Source organism: Delphinus delphis, chromosome X, assembly GCF_949987515.2.
Source record: "Delphinus delphis chromosome X, mDelDel1.2, whole genome shotgun sequence".
In the NCBI taxonomy this organism is placed as follows: domain Eukaryota; kingdom Metazoa; phylum Chordata; class Mammalia; order Artiodactyla; family Delphinidae; genus Delphinus; species Delphinus delphis.
This window is the reverse complement of record NC_082704.1, coordinates 12,724,201-12,739,036: the sequence shown is the minus strand read 5'-3', so window position 1 is coordinate 12,739,036 and position 14,836 is coordinate 12,724,201. Positions and strand designations below refer to the sequence as shown.

The window sequence follows — 14,836 nt, the reverse complement described above, 5'->3', positions numbered from 1 at the left end:
TAGGAATAACTTGTGCAAAAGCCGCAATTGCTCTTCTTCACAAAACCTCTACTGTGGTTTTTGCACATCACTGCTACCTTGCACACAGCCTTTCCTCTTTCTTACAGGAGTAAGAGAAAGTCTTAGCACTAAGTCAGCTCTGTTCACATTTCCGGTTTCAGAGGAGCTAACTCTGAAAATGCAGTAATTTTCCTTGTTCACCAACTTTGTGGATACGCACCCCGCGGCTGGAAAAGTCTTATGCGTCCTAAGCTGCAAATGATAATTTTGCTCCCAGTTGGGAGTAGATTTTGAGAAAGGTCTTTTGTTCAGAAGTATGAAAATAGGAGCATTGGTAATTGACATTTTGTACCTGGTGGCTACTAATGATGTAAACCTTGGAATGCTGGGGGCAGAAGCATCCAGTGTTGGAGAAGAAGACAAATATTCTCTCGACTGTCCTCCCATAGAGTTCCAAAGCCTGGAAGACATCCTTTCCCAGAATACACGTGGTTTGACCTGGACACAGAAATGTGTGCTCTCGAAACACTTTTGCTGGACAAGAGAGATCACAAATGTGTGAACTCTCTTGTCTAGCAAATTAGCCAGGAATGGTCTTTAATTAAGACAGTGGTGCAGGGGTGTGAGAGTTCCTTTTTAAGGCAACTTCCTTAACTTCAGATAATTGGCCCATAATTCTTTTTTTTTTAAACCTTGCTCTTTTTTAAAATAATTAATTAATTAATTAATTTTTATTTTTGGCTGTGTTGGGTCTTCGTTGCTGTGCATGGGCTTTCTCTAGTTTTAGTGAGCAGGGGCTACTCTTCGTTGCGGTGCGCGGGCTTCTCATTGCGGTGGCTTCTCTTGTTGCAGAGCACGGGCTCTAGGCACGCGGGCTTCAGTAGTTGTGGCCCACGGGCTCAGTAGCTGTGGCCCACGGGCTCAGTAGTTGTGGCTCGTGGGCTCTAGAGAGCAGGCTCAATAGTTGTGGCGTATGGGCTTAGTTGCTCCATGGCATGTGGGATCCTCTCAGACCAGGGCTCAAACCCGTGTCCCCTGCATTGGTAGGTGGATTCTTAACCTCTGCGCCACCAGGGAAGTCCCCATAATTCTTTTTAAGCTTCCTTTTCTTGTCCTGGCTGTGTGGGAAAAGGTCAGGGAAGGGGAGAATTGTGAAAGTCTTTGGGGTCCCCAGAGCTCTGCTCCCTGACCCCAGTGCTCAGAAGACCCCACGCCCTCCCTTCTCCAATTTCTTTGCTGGCTTCTGGGTTTCCGGAAACCCAGCCCTTCTCAGCCCTGAGAGTAGCCACACCCACACCCTCTCAGGCAGGGCAAGGAGCAGCCTGCCCTCTGGGAGCCCCCCAACACACACACACAAGGCCTTGTGGGAAGGTGTCACCCGTGTGGAGGGCGGTGGGAGGCTATCCTTAGGAGGGGATGTGAGAACTGGGGGTTGGGCTTCAATGACAGGCAGTGGTGGGAGTGTTTTCTGCCTGCCTCACCCCACTTCCTTTTTCCCATTTGTTTCAAGAAGTCTTCCTTCTTGACTCACTTTTGGGCATTTTCTGTACTTCTCGTGTTCTCTTTCTGAGCTGTGACCCTTTTCCATCCACCTTGCTGCCATCTCCTCTATGTGAGCATGTCTCTGTGTCAAGATTTCTTTTTTTCTGCAGTTTAATTTTTATTTGTCTACAATTTTTAAAGGTTACTTTCCATTTACAGTTATTACAAAATATTGGCTATAGTCCCCGTGTTGTGTGTCAGTATTTCTTTTCTAATTTCTTTTTTTTTTGGCTGCACAGCGTGCGGTATCTTAGTCCCCCATCCAGGGATCAAACCCACACCCCCTTCAGTGGAAGCACAGTCTTAACCACTGGACCACCAGGGAAATCCCTTGTGTGTCAGTATTTCTTTTCTTTCTTTCTTTTTTTTTTTTTGCGGTACGCGGGCCTCTCACTGTTGTGGCCTCTCCCGTTGCGGAGCACAGGCTCCGGACGCACAGGCTCAGCGGCCATGGCTCACGGGCCCAGCCGCTCCGTGGCATGTGGGATCCTCCCGGACCGGGGCACGGACCCGTGTCCCCTGCATCGGCAGGCGGACTCTCAACCACTGCGCCACCAGGGAAGCCCCGAGTATTTCTTGATATGTCTTATTCCTTGTCCCAGTCCTATTTATTCCTTGTCCCAGAACCAATCATTCTGAGGCTGACAAACCCACCCGTCGGCAGAGCCTGCCCTCCCCCGACCCTGGATCTTTATGTTGAGCGGCATTTTTGTTGGACAAGGAGCCCTTTACAGACTGACCTTGAACGATATCCCTTGGGGGCCACTCTGTAGGTGATGTGAGAGGCCAGCCCCGGAAATCAGGTACCCTTTACCGGGGGTAGGGGTCAGAGGAGCAGGTTATATGGAAGGACAGGGATTGAGGAGAGAGTGGGGCCTCTCCAGCAGCCCTGCTGCCGTCTGCAGAGCACAACAGCTTGGTCTGAACAAAAATGTTCCTAGTAGCAGAAAATGCTTCTAGGGAGGAGTTTGCTTTTGTTACATCCATTCACTAGAAAGGTACTGATCACCTACCGTATACCCAGCACCATTCTGAGTGCTGGAGATACAAGGGCTAGGAGAACAAGACAGACAGAAAGCATTGTCTTTATAGATCTTACATTCTAGAAACTGCTCCTGGACCAGTTGTTAGGACCGTGAGTGCTAGTCACAGCCCCATGAGTTATTAGCTATGAAACCTTGGACAATTCTCTGAGTCTCAGATTCTTTATCAACCAGAGGGCTATGCGGTTGAATGGGTTGAATGTGTTGATGGAGATGGAGGTGTGCTCTTTGAAGAGTATCAAATACCACACAAATACAGGCTTTTATTATTGTCTACCCTCCCCACTGCCAGGGCTTTTCAGGAGTATTTCCTAGCCTTGGATCTACAAGAAATGAAGGTACTCTGGGGCTGTTTAACTTGGAAAGATTCTGTGAGTGTATGAGCGTACTGGTGATTAAAGATAGGTAGATGGATAAATAGTTGATAGGTATATAGAGATATATATTTTTTACACAAGTAATACATAGCCATGTGGGAAACTTAGAAAATACAGACAAGTTAAAGCAAAAGGATAAAATTCTCCCAAAATTTACCACCCAAAGACAAATCTTGGGGTGCCTTCCAGACTCATTTTTCTACGCACATATAGACCACTGTAGAGCATAACCAGAGGGACCACATAGTCCCCAGGCTTAAGAGTGTGTCCTCTGTTGATGAGCATCTTTCTCCTCATGTCTCAACTGGAGCAGCATTTCAGAAGGTGGGGCCATTTATTTCTTCCATTTATGGAAGTGTCATGTTAGTTTCCAATGGCCTCTGTAACACAGTGCCACAAACTGGGTGACTTACAACAACCGAAATGTATTCGCTCACAGTTCTGGAGGCCAGAAGTCTGAGATCAAGGTGTTGGCAGGGACATGCTCCCTCCAAAGGCTCCTTTTTGGCCTCTTCCAGCTTCTGGTGACAGCCAGCAATCACTGATGTTCCTTGGCTTGTGGCCACATCACTCCAACCTCCACCTCCATCTTCAGATGGCCATCTTTCCTCAATTTGAGTCCAAATTTTCCTTTTCATGTAAAGACATCAGTCGTTGGATTAGGGCCCATCCTAATTCAGTATGGCCTCATCTTAATTTAACTAATATCTGCAGAGATTCTATTTCCAACTAAGATCACATTCACAGATTCCAGGTGGACAAGAATGTGAGGGGGACGCTATTCAACTCAGTACAAGTGTCAACCCTGTTGCTTATTTAAACACGCTTCAGATACGGTTGGATCCCCCATGTCAAGAGAGAGGTCTCCAGGCATCAGTGACCCTGTGACAATAGGAGGCCCCAGGGCTTCCTGCTCCTCCCAGTCAGAAAACACTTGATGTCAAAATCCCTGACTGGATTAGACGTTGCAATAGATGTAGACGTGCTCTTGTGGGAGCCGGTCTAAATCCGCACTGGACAAGATGGCACTGTTCGCTGTGGGATATTGTGAAGGAGGAAAGTTTTCAGCTCCGTTTATTTACAGGTGAACGCCTGTGTTGCAGCAGCTCTCCAAGGTTGTGGTCATCGTCAACTATTAACTTCTGGGCAAAAATTAACATGCAGAGAGTGGAGGGCAACACACAGCTAATTGCTAACTACCACTCATAGGCACTTTGGAGACACTCTCAACTCACTTTTACACAAGCAGAACTATGGGAACATTCTATTTTTGCCACGATATTTGCACTAACATTGCATCACAGCGGTCCTTCTAAGTCAGTAAATGTATTTCTGTACCCAAATGTATTTCACTAGGAATCCTAAATCTTTTGATCCAACCCTTCCACCTCCCGCCCCACCCCCGTGGTCCCTGACATCTTACCATCTCACTGACTCTCCCCGCCTTCTTTTGCACCCTCCACCCTGCCAGAGGAAAAAATAGGCTTCCTGCCCCTGGCGTCTCCTTAATCAGATGCAGACATGGCTGGATGTTCTTTGCTGGACTGCTGAGTCAGAAGCCTGGATGGGTCAGCTCCAGTCTTAGTGAAGTGGCTCAGGAAGGAAGTACTGAGAGAGATGGGTGCCCGGTGCCGTCGGTGGATGGGAGCTGATGGCAGTGAGAAGACCTGAGCCTTCTGAGAGGCAACCTGATTCCTGGGAAAGAGCATTGGCTGGAAGTCTGGAGGCCTGGGGTGGTCTCTGCTCTGTCACTAACTTGCCGCCTGCTAACCCTCGTAAGTCATCCCCTTTCTTTGAGCCTCAGTTTCCCCGTTTCGGAAACCTTGAGGCTGGCCCCAGGAGACACGGTGGGAGAACTAGAGGGCTCCTGAGTCAGTCCCCATGAAGAAGACAGTCTCCTGTGAGGAGACCTAGGACATGAGTCAGGAGCAGAAGCGCTCATTTCAGAAATAGCCCCAGTGGGTTGTCGGAACGGACCACAGGAGGGATGAGGGAGGGACCGCCCTAGCCTGGGGTCAGAGCTGAAGAAGGCAGCTTGGAGGAGAGCAGTTAGAAGCTGGGGGAGGGGGAGAGAGAAGAGAGAACGCTGAACAAGTTAAGTCAAGAAGGTTTAGGGTAGGGGTAGATTAGGGGCCCCAGGGAGAGGCTGTGCGGAAGGGTTTGGGGCATAGGAGCTAGGAGCCAGTCTATTGAAGTCCTGGACTCTGGAGGGAATGCAGAAGGCAATCTGAGATTGCAGTGAGGGAGGTGAGAAATGAGCTAGAACCACACAGACAAGTATCATATATTCAAGCGTATCAGGCTGATCTCTGAAGAAAGATGGGTGCCCAAAATGTACACGCCTGTACAGCACTTGATCCCTGAGACCCTTCAACCTGGAACAAAGGGGATGTTTTAACTATAAAGGCTTCATAAGGAGATGCTCCACCTTAAGGGCACAATGGAAAAACCTGAGGTGCTGTGCAGAGCCCAGAACAAGGCTGTGGTCCCAAGAACGCAGCCTCAAGAAGAGAAAGAGCCCCTGGTCTCCAGCCTCTGGGGCCTTGTACATGCTATTCCCTGTACCTGGGATGCATTCTTCCCTCACTCAGAAAATTCCTTCAGGGCTCGGATGTCACCTCTTCCAGGAACCTTCCTGGACCCGCTGGTGCCGTCACCTTCCTTCTCCTGCGTACACCCGCAACCCCCTGCACTCACTCTACTGAGATGCTTCCCCAGTGCACTGTGGGGCTTGTGTCTTTCTGCTAGACACACAGCAGTAGGTGTTTAAATCATACAAGGGATGCAGTAGCATCTGAGAGCCCAGTTATGACTAGAATTTCTTCTAGAATTTCCTTCAAAGCAGGCTTCTCCTGCTGTTTGGTGGGGGTGGGGTGGAGGGAGCAGCAGGAAGTGAGGGCACAGAAACTCTAGGACACAACTCTAGAGTATTTTTCCTTAGACCTAGAGAAAGAGGAATCACTCATCCATTCTCCCTCAGATACTAAGCCGTTGACTGCCTCAAGGACAACCTTCTCTTTCATGCCTTCTTTCCAGGCTTTGCCAGAAGGGCAGAGAGACACTGATGAACCAGTGTCAGGCATGGAGCAGAGAGCCTTACGTAATTTTCTCATCTAATCCTCAGGCCAACCCTATGAAGCAAGAACTATTATTATCCTTGCTTTATAGACAGAGCAACCGAGGCACAAAGAGGTTCAATAATTTGCCTAAGATCCCACAACAAGTACCAAAATCTGGCTATTTCCACCACCCTAATCTGCCTCTCAGAAGAATTGTTGCACTCAAAGAATATCCCCTAGTCTGGTTAATGGTGTTATTATCTTCAAACAATTTTCTTAAATGATTATGTTCTATATTTATGGAAGATTTTAGCATCCAAGAGGACGTGGATAGCAAGTGAGCACATGCAGAGATGATCAACATCTTTAGCCACTAGCGAAATGCAAATCAAAACCAGAATGAGACAATACTACAGACCTATTAGAATGGCTAAGATAAATAATACTGATGATACCAAGTGTTAGTGAGGATAAGGAGCAACTGGAACTCTTAGTCAAAGCGATTCTTTGGTGATAGAAGGCAGAATAGTGGTTACCTTTGTGAGAAGTGGAGGTGATTGGAAGGAGACAAGAGGTGGGCTTCCAAGATACTATTAAAAATCTACAAGTCTACAATTTGGGTGATGATTACAATGGGTGTATTTACTTTATGAAAATTCAGTAAGCTTATGATTTGTGCACTTTTTCTGTATGTAAAAGTTTACTTCCATAAGAAGTTTACTTTAGGGACTTCCCTGGTGGCGCAGTGGTTAAGACTCCACGCTCCCAATGCAGGGGATGCAGATTCGATCCCTGGTCAGGGAACTAGGTCCCACATGCATGCCACAACTTAAAGTTTGCGTGCCACAACTAAGGAGCCCACAAGCTGCAACTAAGGAGCCCGCCTGCCACAACTAAGACCCAGCGCAACCAAATAAATATTTTTAAGTTTGTTTTAAAAATTACAAAAGTAAAATATGCTCATTATAAAAATAATGCAGGGACTTCCCTGGTGGTCCAGTGGTTAAGACTCCATGCTTCCAATGCAGGGGAGGGGGGTTCGATCCCTGGCTGGGGAACTAGGATCCCACATGCCACATGGTGTGGCCAAAAATATTTTTTAAATTTTTTAATAAATAAAAATAATGCAAAGGGCACAGAGGTATAGATTAAAAAGTAAAACTTGCTCCCCATAAACTCCATTGTATTGCCAGTGGTAACCACTGTTACCTGTGTTTCTTGTCTCCTTAAACACATAAACAAATACAGCTTTTTTCTTACACTAATGGAGAGTGGAGTCATGGTGCCTAAAATTTAGAAACAAAGAGTAGACATTTGCCCAGATAATTCACCTTGGAGACATGGGATGGAGGTAGGCAGCTAGAGATTGAGGATTCTGATCATACTCTCAAAACTAATATCTGAAACGAGGCCAACATTCCAATTATCCCCATCCCCAACCAATTCATCCATGCTGGAGATGATTATCACCAACCCTCTCCTATCTTACTCCTCCTAAGCCTTTGGCATGTCAGAGTGAGTACAGCCGACTAGAAAGATAGCTGCAGAAGGAAAAGGGGTGGAAGATTCAGACTAGAAAAGCCAAGGACAGTAGATAGACAATGAACATGGGGATTTGTCAGTGGGGTGCTAGAAGTCAGGATACAAAGTTATGACAGGTGTATTTTCATCTAGGAAGCCTTCCTGGACATTCTCTCTATCCTACTTCCCTGCTGGGTAGATCCTCTTCCTTAACACTCCCACAGCATTCTGTCTTCACCTCTACCGTGGTACTTCTCACGTTGTTTCATGGTTGTCTGCTCATGTATTGATTGGCTTCTGTAGACTGGGAGCTCCTGACAGGGTAGGGACTATCATTTTTATCTTTGTATCCCCAGCATCCAGCTCAGCACCTGGGCCACAGTAGGCACTCGGTGAATGTTAATTTGAGCAAATAAACTGATTGAAGGAAATGTCTCCTGAAAATGCTTCTTACCAATCTCGTCTGCAAGTGTAGCGTCTGGATGGAAGCAGCAGAGATCACATCATCTCTGGCTTTCTGCTTCAGACCTGCATGGAGAATCCCACACAGTGCAACCAAAATCGGCAAGGCCACACGGGACTTTGCATTGGAAGCTTTACAATGTAAGGCCTGGCTTTGAAGAGGGTGCATAATACAGACAATTTTCTATGCATTGATCTGACTAATGGAAAATAAACAATAGCTTTTATTTATTTTATTATTTTTTTAACGTCTTTTGGAGTATAATTGCTTTACAATGTTGTGTTACTTTCTGCTGTACAACAAAGTGAATCAGCTATATGTATACATATATCCCCATTTCCCCTCCATCCCACCCTCCCTATGCCACCCCTCTAGGTGGTCACAAAGCACCGAGCTGATCTCCCTGTGCTATGCAGCAGCTTCCCACAAGCCATCCATTTTACATTTGGTAGGGTACATATGTCAATACTACTCTCTCACTTCGTCCCAGCTTCCCCGTCCCCCCGAAGTCCTCATGTCCATTCTCTACATCTGCGTCTTTATTCCTGCTCTGCCACTAGGTCCATCAGTACCATTTTTTTAGATTCCATATATATGCGTTTGTTTTTCTCTTTCTTACTTACTTCACTCTGTATGACAGACTCTTGGTCTGTCCACCTCATTACAAATAACTCAATTTTGCTCCTTTTTATGGCTGAGTAATATTCCAGTGTATATATGTGCCACAGCAATAGCTTTTAACTTACCTTCCTTTGACTGTGATGTGTTCAGGTTAACATGTTGATTGGCCAAGGTTTAAAAGCATATATATATATATGTGATTTTTAGCCTTCCAGAGCCCACAGATATGCCTGGAAAGAAACTTTAAAAAGTGAATAAGTATAAATCACTTTGCTGTGCAACTGAAACTAACACAACATTGTAAATCAAATATACTCTAATATAAAATTAAAAAAATAAAAACAAAAAAAAGTGAATAAGGACTTCCTTGGTGGTGCAGTAGTTAAGAATCCACCTGCCAATGCAGGGGACACAGGTTCGAGCCCTGGTCTGGGAAGATCTCACGTGCTGCAGACCAGCAAAGCCCGTGCACCACAACTACTGAGCCTCTGCTCTAAAGCCTGCGAGCCACATCTACTGAGCCCGCATGCCACAACTACTGAAACCTGCACACCTAGAGCCCATGCTCCACAATAAGAGAAGCCACTGCAATGAGAAGCCTGCGCACCGCAACAAAGAGTAGCCCCCGCTTGCCGCAACTAGAGAAAGCCCGCGCGTAGCAACGAAAACCCAACGCAGCCAAAAATAAATAAATAAATTTATATAAATAAATAAATAAATAAACAAATAAAACCCCCAAATTCATGGGTCCAGCCCAGACCCCTACCCCCCAAACTCCAGACTCATAAAAAGAAAAGTGAATAAGTATAGGGTTATTTGTTGCAACATTGTTTAATATCATATGACTGGAAACAACCTAAATGTTCATCAAGAGGAGGCTAGTTAAACGATGGTGTGTCATTCATACATGGAATACTATGCAGTTGTAAAAAAAAAAAGGGGAGCACTGGGCTTCCCTGGTGGCGCAGTGGTTGAGAGTCCGCCTGCCGATGCAGGGGACACGGGTTCGTGCCCCGGTCCGGGAAGATCCCACATGCCGCGGAGTGGCTGGGCCCGTGAGCCACGGCCGCTGAGCCTGCGCGTCCGGAGCCTGTGCTCCGCAACAGGAGAGGCCACAACAGTGAGAGGCCCGCGTACCGCCAAAAAAAAAGGGAGCACTTTGCTGATGTAGAGTAATCTCCAATGTATAGTGTTAAATGAAAAAACAAAGATGTAGACAGTATATTGTATACTACTGTGTGTAAAAAAGAGTGTCAGAGAATATCTATGTATTTGCTTGAAGGTGCATAAAAGCATGTCTGGGAGGTACATAAGAAACTGACAACACTGGTTGCCAATGAAGAACTAGGAGGAAAATGCAGAAGGAAGACTCTACACTGCACACTCTTTTCTATCACATATTTAACCATGTGAATGTGTTACTCAGTCACAAATAAATGTAAACCGAATGAAATCACAGCAACAATGGGAAACAAGAAAAGGTGACATCAATGTGAAATAAATTTTGAGGGATACCAGGAAGCAAGAAACCCAATGAATTTGGGCTAACAGAGAAATCGGAGCAGAAAACATTGCAATTCAAGAAATCAGAAGCAAGAGTGGGTTCTCTCAAGGAGGCAGCAATCTCAGAGTTGGTAAATGCAGAGCAGGGGTGGGCAGGGAAGGAATCATTATGGCAACTCAATAAAGAGCTGCAGTGGAACAGCTAGGACAGGTGGACCCCTTTTCTCCCTCTCTCCCTTCCCCCATGGACCCTTTGTCAGCAGCAACATTGGGCCTTTGTCCTCAGGCTAAAGTTGCCCGAGGAGGACTCTAGGGAGTGTGCTGAGACCTCCACAACGAATAGGCAAAAGAAAACAAAAGGAAAACCAGCCTCAGTCAAGAGCGAAACCCTCTAAAGGTCTCCACCCCCAGAGAAAAGCCCTCCTTACTTTATCAGTTGTGGGGGTCCCGGCCTTCCTGCCTCTCAACCCACATAACCTAAAGGGAAACCTGCCTGTTGACAAGCTCTACCCACTTAAACAGAACCCACAGTCGGCCCTCCCATTCCGGGGAGAGGTTTGTGGGGGAAACAGATCAATGCAATTGTAGAGGAAACCCATGCCATCCACCCATAAAAGCTAACATAGATCTTCATTCATAAATATGACCAGACAACTAAGGGTCACCAGACATTTGAGGAAAACTATCAACATGAAGGAGAAGGACCAAAATAAACAAATGGAACTGACCCCAGAGGAAAGAGAGATAATTAAAGGAATAGAAGAAAACGTAAAACAAATATATTGTGATTTGTATCGCCAGAGAGCCTGGCCAGTGCTGTTCTACGAGATTAGAATATTTTACAACTTCCCCTTCTATCCCCTGAAAAGAAAACTAAGTAATTGGGCAAAGATTTACTAATTCCTTACAATGTGTCAGGAAGCAGGGATTCTGAGATTTGTAATTATCTTTCCTCTAGAAGCTAATGGTAGGGAAATCTGACAAGTCAGTTATGATGTAATGTGTCAAATTCTATGATAGATTGAGCACAGAAGAGGGCACCTTGTCAGCTGGAAGGGCACGTTTCACAGAGCAGGTATCTCTTCAACATTAGTGGATAAAAAAGGAGGGAGTCATGATGTTCATAGGGGAACAGCTTGAACAAACACAGCACATTTGGGGAAATAAGCTTAGCTGGACATGGGTGATGTTCAAGTCTGAGCATGAGTGAGTGGTGGGGGATGAAGACAGAAAGGTGGGCAGGGCTGGGAACCTGTGCTATGCTTACAGTGGAAACACTATCCTCTAGGCTAGGGTTTTCCAGACATGTTCAGGGAAAAGAGTCCTTGAGAGGCCCTTTGTAGAACAAACAAAATGCTGATATATTTAACTCTTTCTTATGTACTGGAAATAACTTTCCTAGCAGAAACTCTGACTGTGTTCTAGGTTATCAATATAAAATCACAACCACAAGCCTAGTCACATCAGAATGTGTGCGATCCATTGTTTTTTTCGTTTTTTCCCTGATGCTTATTTGTTGCAGATCAATCGTCAGCTAGAAGAAAATCAGTAGTAGAAAAGGGTGACAGAGATTTGAGAAAACTTTATGCAAGAAAAACTGAAAAATGAAACAATTCAATCCCTTCACTTAATTCTTTCTCTGAACTAAGAAAAATATAGTCAGTATTTGACTTTATCTGCAGGCATTCCCCTGGACTCCCCAGGTCTACAGATTTCTCGGTAACCTAGTTTAAAAATCACTTCTGAATGCATTAGGCAACTGAAGATCTTTAAAGGGGACCCAACACCAGGGCCAGGCCACTCCTTGTTGGGGGAGAGACACACAAAGGACATCTGGTACAGAATCAGAAAGTAGAGCTAAAATGTGGAAGCTGGATAGGTAGCCAATGTTGCAGCAATCTAGAGGACCAGGCAGAAGAAGGATGGGAGAAAGAGGAGGCTTCAGGGATTACAGGACCATCAGGCTATTCCGGAGCTAATCCCATTCACATTGAACATGCCAGGAAACTGTCAACCTGCTTCCCTGGGTCTAATGCATCGTCTTAGGGGGGTAAAATCAGGTTAGATAATACGGTCAGTTACAGGATTTAGAGTTAACATTCTTCTGGTGATGTGGAGGACGGATGGGGTGGGGCGGGAAGGGAAGCGAGGCAATCAATTAGGAACGTACAATTCAGTCATGCAGGAGAGAGGGGATGAGGGCCTAGACTAGAATGTTGCCCAGGGGGATAGAAAGGAGTGGTGGCAGTCGAGAAGCTTTGGGGATGAGGAAGCCACTGGGATTGGGGAGTAATCTGGGCAAGAGAGAGGAAGGAATCCTTGATGACTCCCAAGTCTTGGACAATTATGTGGGTGTAGTAGTACCATTCACTGAGATGGGGAGAGCCTGGAGGGAGAACAAGTCTGGGTTGGAAGTGGAGTGGGGAGATGAGTTAAGTTTGGGGCATGCCAAATATGGGGTGGTTTGGGGGTATCCAAGTGGACACATTCAGAGGTAGCTGCACTTACAAATCCACAGTTCAGGGCTGCAGTTATACATTTGAGGTTTATCACTATAAAGTGATAGTGAAAACCATGAAAATGGATGGGAACCATCCAAGGCAAACATGTAGAATGAGAAGAGGGGAGGGGATGAGCATGAGGTTGGGAGATACCAAAGTTTTAAGAGGTACAAGGGACAAAGGAATCACATGAAGAAGGATTCTGAGAGGCAAGATGGGAGAGTTTTCAGAAGGATGACAACAAAATAATAGGTCAACAGACTACTGGAAAGGTCACTGAAAATTAACTCTAAAAAGTATTCAGCCCAAGTGAGAGAGTGGCATGGCCCTATATACACTACCAAACGTAAAATTGATAGCTAGTGGGAAGCAGCCGCATAGCACAGGGAGATCAGCTCAGTGCTTTGTGACCACCTAGAGGGGTGGGATAGGGAGGATGGGAGGGAGGGAGACGCAAGAGGGAAGAGATATGGGGACATATGTATATGTATAACTGATTCACTTTGTTATAAAGCAGAAACTAACACACCATTGTAAAGCAATTATACTCCAATAAAGATGTTAAAAAAAATAAAAAGTATTCAGCCCAAACTATTGTGCTAATAATGGTGGAAGCAGTTTCAGGGGGATATTGTAAGCAGAAGTCAGGAAGTGGAGGCAGGGAGATTGGACAATTCTCTCTTGAAGTTGGTCACGTGAACAAACGTGGCATTGTCGGCAACTCTGGTCCCTTCAGCGACCTCTCTCTCGGGGCTAGACTGATCTGATGGTCACAGGGTCCTTGCAGCTCTGGCATGCTGCCATGGTATGAAGCTGCTCCTGGAGAAGTCCTCGAGCCCCTTTTAGTTCTTGTGATAATTTTCCTTTAGTGGAACTAAGGTTCCTTGTCTAAGAACTGAAGCCTCTGACTTGACTGATCAAAGTTTATCACATGCATTGAAGCCACCTACTTGGCAGATGTAGTGAGATCTGCGCCCAGGACAGGATGCTGGGGCGTGGGAGGGGAAGACAGCAGGTGGTAACTATGCAGATAGCATGCCTATCAGAGGAGTTTGTTACATTTCCTATTTGTGTCTCAAAACAATCTTATAGGAATCACCAAAGCAATCTTATCATGGTTTCTAGACCAGGTTGGGATGTGGGGTAGGGATTTCCACAGCTACTTTTATTTCGAAGGCCATCTGATAAGACCATCAAAAGCCATTCAGAAACGCGTAATTCTACACACTTCAATGATTCAATTCGTTGTCAAGACGCTGGGTGTTTTTGATGTTGTTCATTTGTTTTTTGCTAGTATGTAAGGACTTGGCAATTATTTGGAAAACTCGTTATCATAGGCTAAACAAATAGCATAAAACCCAAGGTGAGAGTGTTTCTCTATATCTTAACAGCTTTCAAGCATCTTTCATGCACATAGGATTTCATAACAACCTAGAGGATAAGCAAGGTGGGTACAACTGCCCATTTGGATATGAGGAAACTGAGATCTGCAGAGGGAGAGTGATAGGCTCGAGGTCCACAGCAATTTATTGGTACACCAAGGGCTAGAATTCAGGTCTCTTAACTGCAGCCTATTTTCCCTAGTCCAAACGGATACATTGGCATCAACAGTTATCTGATGGACTGGAACAGTGTAGACAGACAACTTGGCTAAATCAAGCTAATATTCCTACTTTAACTTCAATCCCAGAGTTTTGGCCTGAATTACCCCAAGACGCTACTTCTCTTGGCCTTGGAAAAGGGTATTTTTCTTGAATTATCTTTCCAGCTAAATTTTCTTTACTAATTGTCAGCACTCCTCTTTGCTTTATGCCATGTAGACTTGCCTCGAAAAGCCGCCGGGACTTCGTTGGGTTTAAAGATGAAAGAAATGTTAACAAGCAGTTAGCCAGTGGGAAGCCAGTCGCAAAATCGATCCAAGCTTTTGTTGATGTTTCTTCCTTTCCCCATCTACCAGGTTCCCGATTTATATTAGTAAGATTGAAATTGAAATAATTCTATTGCTGGTGGATTCATTTGGCTCTTTCCTTGAAACTGGTGAACCCCAAACGTTAGACAGCGATAGGAAAGTACTGCCATTGTCTGTTAAGAAGTCTATGACATTTCAAGGCAAGAATGAATGTATGGAAGAAGAAACTTGTTTCTTCTTTACTAACGAAAGGGAAAGCCTGGAAGTGAATGATATGGGTAGGTAAAAAAAAAAATA

General features: G+C 45.4%; 1 protein-coding gene across 1 annotated transcript in view; it reads left to right on the top strand.

Annotated features, from left to right (window-relative positions):
* LOC132418498 (N-alpha-acetyltransferase 11-like) overlaps positions 1–14,836 on the top strand; it is a 581,283-nt gene that overhangs the window by 340,021 nt on the left and 226,426 nt on the right. The gene's annotated exons all lie outside the window — the stretch shown is intronic.